Below are 12,078 nucleotides of genomic sequence, written 5' to 3'. Positions count from 1 at the left end.
TTATTGAATTCCTGTATTTCTTTATTGATCTTCTGCATGGTTTTTCTATTCATTATTGAAAGTGGGGACAGGATGCCAGCAAGATAGCAGATAAGGAGATACCAACCTTCATCACATCCAATAAAACAATAATTATACATCTATTCACAGAGGAAAATAGCTCTTAGAGATGTCAGGAGTCCACTTAAGAAACTGCAGCCACGCTGTGGAGCAAAAAAACCTGAGAATAACCATAGAAAAATTATACTGAGATTAGCTTTGTTTTTCCTTACATCACCCCCCCCCCCACACACACACACACACACACACACACACTGACACTGTTCAGCACCAAGAGGACATTTCCTGGTCTGACAGTTCTCCTTGCAGGGAAAGGCAGATCAGGGTGAGTGACCAGCTTCTTCAGCCTTTCAGGGCACTGCATGGAGGAATCCACTTCAGTTTTACCCCACCCAGGTCTCTGGGGATACCTGCAGAGCTGAGACATCTGGAGATAGTTAGGAACAAAGAAAGTCAGTGTCAGACACACAGTAAGAATAAACATAGTTCCCAAGTGTCCTGCTCTGCAGCAGACCACAGCAGCCTTTTCCACTGTGGACATTCCCCCAACAGCATTCACCACTATGGATCCCACAGGGTTTTCCATTACAGACCCCAGTGTCCTGTTCTTCACAGGACCCCAACAGCATTCACCACTGAGGAAAACAACAGCCAGTACAGCCACCATGGACATACTGCAGCTTTCTCCACTGAGGGCCCCACAGGTTTTTGTCTTTACAAACATCACCCTCTCAAGTGTCTCACTGCCCCCAAACCCTCCAGAGCCACCCTGGCTAGCACTGCCACAGACTGTCCAGCCCCAGGACCCACTATGGCTATCACTTACATGCTTACACCTGGCCTAGGCCCTTGCAGCTATGTTCATGCATGCTACTGACCCCACCCCCCATAGCTACACATGTACATGCCACCAGCCCTGACCTTTGCAGCTCTGCACACATAAGGCTGTCTTCCACTGCAGTGTGCATGCACAAAGCTAACCCTTGTGGCCACACATGTGCATGCCTCTGATCCAGCACCCACAGATGAGCTCATGCATGCAGCCAGCTGCAACTTCCATTGCCAGACTCCGTTGCCAAACATACAACCACAGCTGACCCCTGAAGCTATGGTGTGCACACTGCCAGCCCCAGCCTCCATAGTTGCACATGTACCCACAGCTGTCATGACCCAGGTCACTGGCCTGCACTGCCTTGTGCACATCCCTACAGCTGTGTGAGTGCATGTTGCCAGTTCCAATTCCAGTAGCTGCATATGCACCTGCAGTTGTCTCTGACCCCTGATGCTGACCCTGGTTCTCACCACTATGAGTGTGACTGCAACCAGTCCCTGTGGCCACACATGTGCCTACAGCTGGCCCTCACAGCTACTCAAGTGCACACTGCTAGTCCCAGCTATGACTGAAAATTGTACTGGTTCCTTGCACTGGACCTGGAAGCACTGCTGAAGACTTCAACAGCTGTTGCAATTGCAGATCCCCTACATTATGTAATCATGCAGACCCTAACTACTTAAGCCCACAAGAAACTATGACTCCCAGATCCAGAGCCACTACACAAACTGCACTTGATAACCTGTGCCACTAGACCCAGGGCCACAGCATGCTAATATTTATCCCTACAAATAAGTGAGAATCTGTCCTTACTAAAACCAGTCTATAAGTCTGGAAGAGGAAATGGCTTCTTTAAATGTGGAGACACCTATGCAAGCTTACAGAAATCATGAAGCTTCAAAGAAACATGACATCACCAAAGAAACACAATAAACTTCCAGTAATCAACCTCAAAGAAATGGAGATCCACTAATTAGTGAAAAATAATTCAAAATAATGGTTCTAAAGAAGCTCAGTGAGTCCAGGAAAACACAGAAAAACACTTTGATGAAACCAGGAAAATATTAAAAGAAGAAAATGACAAGTTCAATATGGAGATAGAAAACGTTCAAAAGAACCAAATAGAAATTTTAAAGCTGAAGGAAACAATGATTGAATTACAAATGCAGAAAGAGCTTCAACAGCAGACTTGATGAATCAAAAGAAGGAATAAGAAAACTTGAAGATAGGTCATTTGAAATTATCCAAGGGATAAAAAAGGTAAAAAGAATGAATTGGAATGAAAAAAGCCTACAGAATTTATAAGAAGCCATAAAGAAAGCCTACAATTGCATTATAGGAGTCCAAGAAGGAGAAGAGTGAGAGAAAGGAAGCAGAAAGTTTATTTAAAGAAAAAATGGTTCAAAACTTCCTGAATATGTGAAGAGACTTGAATATCCAGGTATATGAAACTCAAAGGTCCTCAGTGAGGTCCAACCCAAAGAAAACTTCACCAAGACATTATAATCAAACGGTCAAAAATCAAAAGCAAAAAATGATTTTAAAGGCAGCAAGAGAAAAGAGTTGTCACATGCAAGGGACAACCACCCTACCACCGGCCATAAGGCTATCCATAGATTTTTCAGCAGAAACTTTGTAGGCTAGGAGAGAGCGGAATAATACATTCAAAGTGTGAAATGAAAGGAACTGCACAACAGAAATATTTTATATATTCCAGTAAATCTGTCTTTCAGAATTGAAGGAGAAATAGAAACATTTCCAAACAAACAAAAGCTGAAGAAGTTCATCACCATTAGACCTGCCTTACAAGAAATGTTAAAGGGAGCTCAAGTTGAAATGAAAAGATGCTAATTAGTAACATGAAAATATATGAAAATAAAAAAAACTCACTCATAAATGTAAATATATGGTCAAATTCAGACTACTCCAATATTGTAATAGTATGTAAATCACTTATAGCTCAAGTAAAAATATAAAAGAGAAAAGTATCTTAAGAAACCTATAACTACAATAATTTGTTAATGGATATACAATCAGAAAATGTAAATTGTAACATCAAAAACATGAAATGTGGGTGGGGGGATTAAAACTGTCGAGACATTATGCAACCAAAATTAAGTGGTTATCAGCTAAAAATAGACTGTTATAACCATAAGATGTTTTATTTAAGCCTCATGGTAACCATAAACAAATTATAGCAATAAATGCATCAATAATCCAATTCTCCAGTCAAAACACAGAATGGCTGAATATATTTTAAAAAACAACAACAACTATATGCTGTCTACAAAAGACTCACTTCAGCTTTAATGACACAGAAAGAATGAAAGTGAAGGGATAAAAAAAGTTGTTCTATGCAACTGGAAACCAAAAGGGAACTGGGTAGGTATACTTATATCAGACAAACTAGACATTAAGTCAAAGCTATAGCAGGACACATAGAATGTTATTACATAATAATAAAATGGTCAATTTATCAAGAATAAATAATAACTGTAAATATACATGAACCCGAAATCAGAGCACCTAAATATATAAAGCAGTATTAACATATCTGAAGGGAGAAATAGAGAGCAATACAATAATATATGGGACTACAATACCCCACTTTCAACAATTGATAGATCATCCAGAATAAAATCAAAAAGAAAACATTGGACTTGAACTATTCCATAGACCTAATGGACCTAACAGACATATACAGAAGATTCCACCCAGTAGCATAAGAAAACACATTTTTTTCAGTGAACATAGAATATTCTCCAGAACAGATCATATGACAGTTCACAAAAAAGTCTTAGCAAATTTAAGAAGATTGAAATTATCTCAAGCATCTATTCCAACTACAATGGTATGTAACTAAAAATCAATAACAGGAGAAAAATAGAAGATTCATAAATACATGGAGCTCAAAAAACATGCTTCTGAACAACCAATGGGTCAAAGAAGAAACAAAAAGGGAATTCAAAAAAAATCTTTTTTTTATCTTTTTTTTTAAGAGTTTTTATCATAAATGGATGTTGAATTTTGCCAAAAGCTTTTTCTGCATCTATTGAGATGATCATATGGTTATTTCTCAATTTGTTAATGTGGTGTATGACATTGATTGATGTGTGGATATTGGAAAATCCCTGGAATAAATCTCATTTGACTGTAGTGTATAATCCTTTTAATGTATGGTTGGATTTGATTTGCTAGTATTGTTGAGGATTTTTGCATCTATGTTCATCAGTGATATTGGCCTATAATTTTCTTTTTTGTGATATCTTTGTCTGGTTTTGGTATCAGGGTGATGGTAGACTCAGAATAAGTTTGGCAGTGTTCCTTCCTCGGCAATTTTTGGTAATATTTTCAGAAGGATAGGTGTTTACCCTTCTCTAAATGCTTGACAGAAATCACCTGAGAAGCCATCTGGTCTTGGACTTTTGTTTGTTGAGAAATTTTAAATTACTGATCCAGTTTCAGTACTGGTTATTGGTCTATTCAAATTTTCTATTTATTCCTGGTTCAGTCTTGGGAGATTGTAACTTTCTAAGAGTTTGTCCATTTCTTCCAGGTTGTCCATTTTACTGCCATATGATTTCTCATAGTAGTTCCTTATGGCACTTTGTATATCTGTGGTGTCAATTGTAAATTCTCCTTTTTTATTTATAATTTTACTGACCTGGGCCCTCACTCTTTTTTTTTTTCTTGATGAATCTGTCTAAAGGTTTATTAATTTAATTTATCTTTTCAAAGAACCAGCTTTTATTTTCATTGATTTTTTTTCTGTTGTTTTCTTCATCTCTACTTCATTTATTTCTGCTCCAATATTTATGATAAAAACTCTTCAGAAAGTGGGTATAGAGGGAACATACCTCAACGTAATAAAGGCACAGCTAACATCATATTCAATGGTGAAAAGCTGAAAGGATTTCCTCTAAGATCAGGAACAAGACAAGGACGCCCACTCTCACCACTTTTATTCAACATAGTTTTGGAAGTCCCCGCCATAGCAATCAGAGAAGAAAACGAAATAAAAGGAATCCAAATTTGAAAAGAAGAAGTAAAACTGGCACTGTTTGCAGATGGCATGATGCTACAGATAGGAAATCCTAAAGTTGCTACCAGGAAACTACTAGAACTCATCAATGAATTTGTTAAAGTTGCAGGATACAAAATTAATATACAGAAATCTGTTACATTTCTATACATTACCAATGAAATATCAGAAAAAGAAATTAAGAAAACAACTCCATTTACCATCACATCAAAAAGAATGAAATACCTAGGAATAAACCTACCTAAGGAGGCAAAAGACATGTGCTCTGAAAATTATAAGATGCTGGTGAAAGAAATTGAAGACAACACAAACAGTTGTAAAGATATACCATGTTCTTATATTGGAAGAATCAATATTAATAAAATGAACATACTACCCAAGGCAATCTACAGATTCAATGCAATCCCTATCAAATTACCAATGGCATTTTTCACAAAACTAGAACAAAAAATTCTAAAATTTGTTTGGAAACACAAAAGACCCTGAATAGCCGAAATAATCTTGAGGAAGAAGAACAGAGCTGGAGGAATCAGACTCCCTGACTTCAGACTATATTTCAAAGCTACATTAATCAAAACATTATGGCAGTTGCACAATAACAGACATATAGGTCAACAGAACAAGATAGAAACCCCAGAAATAAACCCACACATTTATGGTAAATTAATCTATGACAAAGGAGGCAAGAATATAACGTGAAGAAAACACAGTCTCTTCAGTAAGTGGTGCTGGGAATACTGGACTGCTACATGTGAAAGAATGAAATTAGAACATTCCCCCACACCACATACAAAAATAAAGTCAAATGGATTAAAGACCTCAAAGTAAGACCAGATACTATAAAACTCCTAGAGGAAAATATAAGCAGAACACTCTTTGACATAAATTGCATAAATATTTTTTTGAATCTGTCTCCTAGAGTAATGGAAATAAAAACAAAAATAACAAATGGGACATAATTAGATCTAAAAGCTTTTGCACAGCAGAGGAAACCATAAACAAAATGAAAAGACAACCTACTGACTGTGAGAAAATATTTGCAAATGATGCTACTGACAAGGGATTAATTTCTAAAATATACAAACTGCTCATATGGCTTAATATTAAACAAATCAAATGACCCAATCAAAAAATGGCCAGAAGATCTAAATAAACATTTCTCCAAAGAATACATACAAATGGTCAACAGGCACTTAAAAAGATGCTCAATATTGCTAATTATTAGAGAACTGCAAATCAAAATTACCATGAGATATCACTTCACACCAGTCAGAATGGCCATCATTAAAAATTCTACAAATAATAAATGCTGGGGAGGGTGTGGAGAGTAAGGAGCCCTCCTACACTGTTGCTAAATTGGTGCAGCCACTGTGGAGAACAATATGGAGGTTTCTTAAAAAACTAAGAATAGAGTTAGTATACGATCCTGCAGTCCCACTCCTGGGCATATATCAGGAGAAAACTCTAATTCAAAAAAAATACACACACCCCAATTTTCATAGTACCACTGTTTACAATAGCCATGGAAGCAACCTAAATGTCCATTAACAGATGAATTGATAAAGAAGATGTGGTATATATATTTACAATGGATTTTTACTCAGTCATAAAAGAGAATGAAATAATGTCATTTGCAGCAACTTGGATGGACCTAGAGATTATCATATTAAGTGAAGCAAGTCACACAAATATCATATGATATCATTTATATGTGGAATCTAAAAAAATGATGCAAATGAAGTTATTTACAGAACAGAAATAGACTCAGAGTCATAGAAAACAAACTCATGGTTACCAAAGGGGATAGTGGCAAGGGAGAGATAAATTGGGAGTTTGGGATTAACATATGCACACTACTACATGTAAAATAGGTGGGCAAAAAGCACCTACTGTATAGCACAGGGAACTATATTTACTATCTTGTAATAACCTATAATGGAACATAATATGAAAAAGATATATATATATATATATATATATATATATATATATATATATATATCTGAATCACTACTTTGCTGTACACCTGAAACTAACACAACATTGTAAATTATACTTTAAAAGGGTTAGCAAAAATTAAAACAAAGAAAAAATCTTGAGGCAAAAAAATGTAAGCACAAGAGAGGAAAACTTATGAGATGCAGTTCTAAGAGGGAAAATTATATTTATAAATGCCTACATTAAGAAAATAATAAATATTTAAATTAAACAATCCAACTATAATCCCCAACAAACTTGAAGAAGAAAAACAAATTAGGCTCAATGTTAGTAGAGGAAAGGAAATAATAAAGATTAGAGCAGAAATAAAATGAAATATAGACTAGGAAATTAATAGAAAATGTGAAAGGAATAAAGATGGCTTTTTTTTTTTTAAAGATAAACCCAATTGACAAATCTTTAATTATATTAAGAAAAAAAGAGAGAACTCAAATAAATAAAATCAGAAATAAAAGAGAGGGCATTATAACTGATCCCACAGGACTACAAAGAATCCTAAGAGACTATCAAAATATTTAAAGAAGATCTAACATCAATTCTTCTCAAACTCTGACAAAATCATTTTATGAGGGCAGCATTTCTCTGATACCAAAGCCAGACAATAACACTACATGAAAAGAAATTTACAAGTCAATATCCCTTATAAACATAGATGCAAAATTCCTCAACAAAATATTAGAAAACCAAATTCAATAGCACATTAAAAGGATCATATGCCATGATCAAGTGGATACATCCTTGAGATGTAAGACTTGTTCAATATGCAAAATCAATAAATGTGATACACCATGTTAACAAAATAGAGTATAAAAATTATATGGTCATCTCAATAGATCCAAAAAAGGTTTTTTGACAAAATTCAACATTCATTCATGTTAAAATCTGTCAACAGTGGATAAAGAAGAAATGTACTTCAACATAATAAACACAGTCTATATCAAACCCACAGCTAACATCATACTCAATAGAGAAAAACTGAAATCTTTTCTTCTAAGAAACAAAACAAGTGTACCCACTCTACTTCTATTCATCATAGTACCGGTAGCCCTAAAAATCATCTAGTCAAGAAAAATGCATGAAAGGTATCCAAATTGGAAAAGAAGCAAAATCGTCTTTATTTCCAAATGACATAAATTTACATATAGAAAACCTTCCATCAAAAACTGTTAAAACTAGTAAATTAATTCAATAAAGTTACAGGATACAAAATCAATTTACACTATCATTTCCATTTCTATAAACTAACAATAAACTATCTGAAAAAGTAAATAAGAAAACAATCCCATTTACAATACCATCAAAAAGAATAAAACGAATAACTCAATTCTTTTTATGGCTGAGTAATATTCCATTGTATATATGTACCACATCTTCTTTATCCATTCATTTGTCGATGGACACTTAGGTTGCTTCCATGTCCTGGCTATTGTAGATAGAGCTGCAATGAACATTGTGGTACATGACTCTTTTTGAATTATGGTTTTCTCAGGGTATATGCTCAGTAGTGGGATTGCTGGGTCGTATGGTAGTTCTATTTTTAGTTTTTTTTAAGGAACCTCCATACTGTTCTCCATAGTGGCTGTATCAATTTACATTCCCACCAACAGTGTATTGTAGTGAGGTGGATGGACCTAGAGTCTGTCATACAGAGTGAAGTAAGTCAGAAAGAGAAAAACAAGTACCGTATGCTAACACATATATATGGAATCTAAAACAAATTAAAAATAAAAATAAAAATGGTCATGAACAACCTAGGGGCAAGATGGGAATAAAGATGCAGACCTACTAGAGAATGGACTTGAGGACACAGAGAGGGGGAAGGGTAAGCTGGGACAAAGTGAGAGAGTGGTAGTGTATATATGGACATATATACACTACCAAATGTAAAATAGATAACTAGTGGGAAGCAGTCGCATAGCACAGGGAGATCAGCTCCGTGCTTTGTGACCAGCTATAGGGATGGGATAGAGAGGGTGGGAGGGAGGCAGACGCGAGAGGGAGGAGATATGGTGATATATGTATGTGTATGGCTGATTCACTTTGTTGTAAAGCAGAAACTAACACACCATTGTAAGGCAATTATACTCCAATAAAAATGTTTAAAAAAAAGAATAAAACAAGAACAAGCTTGACAAAGGAGATGAAAGATCTGTACACTGAAAATTATAAAATATCGATGAAAGAAATTGAAGGAGACACAAATAAATGGAAAGATATACCATGTTCATGGGTTGGGTGAATTATTATTTTTAAAATATCAACTCTACCAAAAGTGATCTACAGACTCAATACAGTCCCTGTCAAATTTCAATGGCATTTTTCACAGAAATAGAAAAAAAACCTTAAAATTCATATGGGACCACAGAAGACCTCGAATAGCTAAAGCAACTTTGGGCAAGAGCAAAGCTGGAAGCATCACACTTCATGATTTCAAATTGTATTACAAAGCTAGAGTAATCCAAACATTATGGTACTGGCATAAAAACAAACACATAGATCAATGGAATGGAATAAGGATCCCAGAAAGAATCCCACATATATATGGTCAATTAATTTTCAACAAGGGTGTCAATAATTCACAAGGGAGAAAGGGTAAGCTCTTTAATAAATTGCATTGGGAAAACTGGATATCCACATGCAAAAGAGTGAATCTGGACCTTTATCTTACATCATGCACAATAATCAACTCAAAAATGGATTAAAGACTTAAACATAATACATGAAACCATGAAACTCCTAGAAGGAAACAGAGGAAAAGCTCTTTGACATTGATCTTTGCAATGTTATTTTTTTTTCTCTTGATTTGACAGCAAAACACAGGCAATAAAAGATAAAATAAACTAGTAGGACTACACCAATCCAAAAAAGCTCTGGATAGCAAAGGAAACAATAAAAAAACTGAAAAGACAACTATGGATAGACGTAAATATTTGCAAATCATATATCTGATAAGAGATGAATATTAAAATTTGACAAGTAACTCACACCACTCATTGGCAAAAAACAAAAAAACAAAAAAAACCCACATACAATTCAGTTAAAAATTGGAGAGAAGAACTGAATCAACATTTTTCCAAAGAAGACATACAAATGGCCAGCATGTGCATGAAAAGATGGTCAAAATCACTAATCATTAAGGAAATGCAAATCAAAATCACAATGAGTTTGTCACTTCACATCTGTTAGGTTAGCTGTTATAAAATGTCAAAAGATAACTATTGTTGGAAATAATGTGGAGAAAAGAGAACCATTGTACACTGTTGGTGGGAATGTAAATTGTACAGGCATTATGGAAAACAATAGGAGATTCCTTAAAAAATTAAAACTGGAAATATAATATGGTCTAGTAATTCCCACTTCTGGTTGTATATTCAAAGGAAATAAAATCTATGTCTCAAAGAGATATCTGAACTACTTGCACTCATTGCAGTATTGTTCATAGTAGTCAAGATATGGAAACAGCCTAAGTGCCCATTGACAGATGAATGGCTAAAGAAAATATGATACAGGCACATACACACACACACACACACACACACACACACACACACAAACTGGTATACTTCTCAGCCTTTATAAAGAAGGAAATTCTGCCATTTGTGACAACATGGAAGAACCTGGTGGACAGTATGCTAAGTGATAAGCCAGAAACAGAAATACAAATATCTCATTAATCTCATTTATAAGTGGAATCAAAACAAAAAACAAAAAAAGTCAAACTCATAGTAACAGATAGTAGAATTGTGGTTACCAAATGTTGAGGAGTGGGGGAAAAAAGAAGCTATTGATCAAAGGGTGCAAACTTTCAGTTATAAGATGAATAAGTTCTGGAGATATAATATACATTATAGTGACTATAGTTTATAATAACGTTGAATACTTGAAATTTGCTAAGAGAATAGATCTCAAAAGTTCTCACCACACACACAAAAAATATATATAGTAAACATATGAGATGATGGATATGTTAATTAGCTTAATTGTGGTAATCTTTTCACAATGTATACATACTTAAAAATATCACCTTTTACTCCTTACATACACTCAATTTTTATTTGTCAATAATACCTTAATATAGCTGTTTTTTAAAAACTTTTAAAAAACAAAGTGGAGTATTGAAGTCTCTTATTGTTGTAGAGCTCTCTATTTCTTCCTTCAATTCTGTCAATGCTTGCTTCATACATTTAGGACCCGTGATGTTTGGTTCCTTCATCCTTTTTGTTAGAAAGCATGTGGTTTGGTTATTTCTGTAGATTGGAACTGATTTTAGTTTTGTTACAAATAGAAATCAATGTAAAAAGGAAAATGTATTGTTTATATAGATTTTATGTTGCAGTAAATGATTATGCATTCACTACATAAATTCAGTGAGGCATTTATCATGTGGAACCATATAAAAAGGTTCTTGTAAAACATAATTGAATCTATCTTTACCTCTGAATTTACAAAGAGTACAGCGACATTATTCAAAGGTATCTTTCTTTCACTGGCACTGTAAAAGTTGAAGAAAGTGTGTTTAACTCCAATAATTAACTCCTTATCCCAGGGACATCTGCTAAGCTTTATGGAAATGTAGAGACAGGGGAGCAATAAATTTCCCCACTCCTAGCCCCTGAAAATGGATAACTATAATCCCAATCACTGCTCTACCAATAAGGTTTCTTAAAATATCTTATAAAATACAAGAGGTTTTCTTTCTTCTTTTCTACATGTCATGCATCAAATTCATCCAAAAAACTCATCAAGTTACCTAGGTATAAATAAAAGGAGGCAGAAATAAGCTTTACTTCATTCTATTTAAAATCAGTGCTTGCTTCGGCAGCACATATACTAAAATTGGAATGATACAGAGAAGATTAGCATGACCCCTGTGAAAGGATGACATGTAAATTCGTGAAGCGTTCCATATTTTTAAACGCTGGAGAAGGTGTGGAGAAAAGGGAACCCTCTTGCACTGTTGGTGGGTATGTAAATTGATACAGCCACTATGGAGAACAGTATGGAGGTTCCTTAAAAAACTAAAAATAGAACTAGCATATGGCCCAGCAATCTCACTACTGGGCATATACCCTGATAAAATCATAATTCAAAAAGAGTCATGTACCACAATGTTCATTTCAGCTCTATTTACAATAGCCAGGACATG

At 34.8% G+C, this 12,078-nt stretch overlaps 1 non-coding gene across 1 annotated transcript; it reads left to right on the top strand.

The window, feature by feature from the left end:
* The first annotated feature begins 11,738 nt into the window (after positions 1–11,738).
* Positions 11,739–11,845, top strand: LOC132358094 (U6 spliceosomal RNA). Its single transcript, XR_009500448.1, has one exon. It is a non-coding gene; the product is annotated as a U6 spliceosomal RNA (small nuclear RNA).
* Positions 11,846–12,078: the final 233 nt, after the last annotated feature.

Source organism: Balaenoptera ricei, chromosome X (assembly GCF_028023285.1).
Source record: "Balaenoptera ricei isolate mBalRic1 chromosome X, mBalRic1.hap2, whole genome shotgun sequence".
Taxonomy (NCBI): Eukaryota; Metazoa; Chordata; class Mammalia; order Artiodactyla; family Balaenopteridae; genus Balaenoptera; species Balaenoptera ricei.
Note: the sequence above shows the minus strand (reverse complement) of the source record. Positions and strands in the feature narration are given on the sequence as shown.